This window comes from Saimiri boliviensis, chromosome 8 (genome assembly GCF_048565385.1).
Source record: "Saimiri boliviensis isolate mSaiBol1 chromosome 8, mSaiBol1.pri, whole genome shotgun sequence".
In the NCBI taxonomy this organism is placed as follows: Eukaryota; Metazoa; Chordata; class Mammalia; order Primates; family Cebidae; genus Saimiri; species Saimiri boliviensis.
In genome coordinates, this window is record NC_133456.1 from 121,443,210 (window position 1) to 121,446,230 (window position 3,021).

Below are 3,021 nucleotides of genomic sequence, written 5' to 3' on the forward strand. Positions count from 1 at the left end.
ATTGCCTGAACCCAGAAGGCGGAGGTTGCGGTGAGCTGAGATGGCGCCATTGCACTCCAGCCTGGGTAACAAGAGCGAAACTCCGTCTCAAAAAAAAAAAAAAAAAAAAAAAAAAAAAAAGAAAAAACAGGCCAGGCATGGTGGCTCATGCCTGTAATCCCAGCACTTTGGGAGGCCAAGGCAGACGGATCAACTGAGGTCTGGAGTTCACGACCAACCTGGGCAATGTGGTGAAACCCTGTCTTTACTAAACATACAAAAGTTAGCTGGACATAGTGACAGGCACCTGTAATCCCAGTTATCCGGGAGGCTGAGGCAAGGAATTGCTTGAACCCGGGAGGCAGAGGTTGCAGTGAGCTGAAATTGTGCCACTGCACTCCAGCCTGGGCACCAGAGCCAGACTCTATCTCAAAAAAAAAAAAAAAAAAAAGAAAAGAAAAGAAAGAAAGAAAGAAGAAAAGGAGAAAAATAGAGTATAGCTTCAACCTGTGTATTATATCAAAAGTTTTTCTTATTTAAAGAAGCACTGAGTTGAACTTGCTGTAGTTACTGCAAGCTCAGTACCAGGTAAGGGTTCTGACTGGGTCTTTTCCAGGCCATGAAAATAGCACAAGGGGATAACTTCAATGAATCTGATTGCTACAAATTAATGTTTTGGTTTCTTGATGATTGAAGTCTGTTGAAGAATAGGGGCTTTCCATTTGGGTGGGATCATTTGAATTACAGATTGATATGTTGAGTAGATTTTTAGTTTTCCACTGTAGACACAGTATGGCAACACAAATGCCACGTAGACCTCCAGAAACACAACTGGAATTGAACAAATTGGTGTTCCTCACTGCAATGAGAGAGGACACACACAATTGGACACAGTGAAGTGTCTCTGCAGGAGAATGTCAAAAAGGACTTACGGGATTGGGCTGTGTGTGGTGATTTGGGAAAGGATTCAAGAAAGCAGGACTTTGGTCTGAATTGGATGCTGTCAGGAAGTGGAATTAATTCTATAATTGTGCATCTTATCTAGAAAGTGAGAGGAAGGAAGCCAGGCTAGAGCTTTAATTACTAAAGAATCAGCAGTCACTCATATTAGCTAAGATGGGTGGGGTGTTGGTATTTTGTGGCTTGGACAATGTTCATATTTTGTCTGTGTTCAGACATGATATGGAATAATACTATTTTTTAAAAAATGGAATGTTTCATGAATTTGTGTCATCCTTGCACAGAGGCCACGCCACCCTTCTCTGTATCGTTTCAATTTTAGTGTATGTATTGCTGACAAAAGCATGAGTCAGGAGCTCTCATGGTCACAAAGTGGTCTTTGAGGCTGATGTTTTGTGCAATTGTTTATGTTCAACTGGACAACATCAAGACCTCATTGTGAAGACCAGACAGCTTTTAGCAATGCCATTTTACATTGCTGATTGTACCAGGACAGCTCCTGACCTTCAGGACTGGTTTTCTCTTTCTCAGTTAGCAAGATATTGCTATAAGGAAAGCCCTTATGTTAGGACTAGATTTTGTCACATGAAGCAAACCAACAAACCCAATATAATAGTGGCTCAAACAATAGAGATGTTTTTTCTCTTTCACATAGAAAGTAATTCTGGAGGTAAGTCTTCCATTGCTGCACAGGGACTCTGGCTCCTGCTAGCTCAGTGCTCTGCCTTCCTTAGCTTTTTGTTCCTTGGACTTAAGGCCCAATATGGCTGCCTGAGTTCCAGCCATCACAATAAAATTCCATTCAATCGAAAGAGGAAAGGAAGAAGAAGGTGCCTGACTCACTGTCTGGAGACTTCCTGAAGGTACCATTCAACATAGCTACTTGTATTTTATTTGTCAGCCCTCATGTTTGTGAAATGCTTGAATAACTGGGGTTCTGTTATGAAAAGAAAGGTAATAATTGCTCTTGAGGGGCTACAACCATCTGGAGTTGGGATAATACAACTGCCACATTGAGTTCTGTGAAAGGCAATTCTATTGGCTATTGTTGTATGCAAATATCCCTCTCTTTGGTGAAACAGCAAGCAGCTAATTATGTTAAGGGATGCCTTCTTTTTGGTCTCTTTCTTTTGTAACAATCTCAAGAGTTCAGGTTTCCAAAGTGAACTCTCTTTTTCAGTCTTTTGGAGCTTTGTAGCCTGATGGAAAAGAATGCTGTGATTCAGCTGGCCACGTTGCTAGGCTGCCTGACAATTTACCTCTAGCAGTGGGGAAGAAACGGTTGTGTTGCTGAAAATATTTAACTTAAAAATGGATAAAAATTATTCTTCAAGTTTATTTTTTAATAATTAAATCAATTTGCTTAGAAGAGCTAAAACATTTCTGTGTGTTCCTCATTCTGTTTTTTTTTTTCTTTTTAAAGGAGGTAATAAATAAGGTGAATAAAATTGTAAACAAAAAGTTCATGGTGGTTCTATAACTGCATGCAGACATCTGTGCTGGAAATGTGAGAAAATTGTAAAGAATTTGGAAAGGTTCAAAGGCTCAGGTTATTAAAGTTTTAATAATCTTCTTTTCTGCAGCGCTAACCCCCTGCTATTCTTTCAATGCGGTAGAAAAACAAAATATGGACAAAATTGTAGTTAATTAGAACTGAATCTTCATTGGAAAGCCTATAGAAATCATTTGGGATTTTTATAGAAGCTGAGAGTTGGGAGCCACTAGTCTGAAAACATACAACTTTATTTTCACTTAAAGAATTTGGAGGATATTTGTTAGAGTTTACAAAAATAGGATGTATTTTTTCTTTTTAAAAAACCTGTCAGTTAATTCATATAGTTGATTGCAAAACACTGTTTGCAAGAATTCCCTATGAAAGTAATCTCATTTAGCACTTTAACTTTTTCCCATTGCTCAATCAGAGCAAAATGAAATATTCATATGAACAAAATGGCTATAGTGATATGAAGACGTACAAATGACATATCTTTAATCAATTGTCAAATCTTTTGATAACAGGAACAGCATTCCTTTATACCTGAAATATGTTGAAAAATGATAATAAGTGATTTTTCTTCAGAG

At 38.3% G+C, this 3,021-nt stretch overlaps 1 non-coding gene across 1 annotated transcript; it reads right to left on the bottom strand.

Moving 5' to 3' along the window:
- Positions 1-1,180: 1,180 nt before the first annotated feature.
- Positions 1,181-1,283, bottom strand: LOC120367632 (U6 spliceosomal RNA). The gene has a single exon (XR_005581962.1). It is a non-coding gene; the product is annotated as a U6 spliceosomal RNA (small nuclear RNA).
- Positions 1,284-3,021: the final 1,738 nt, after the last annotated feature.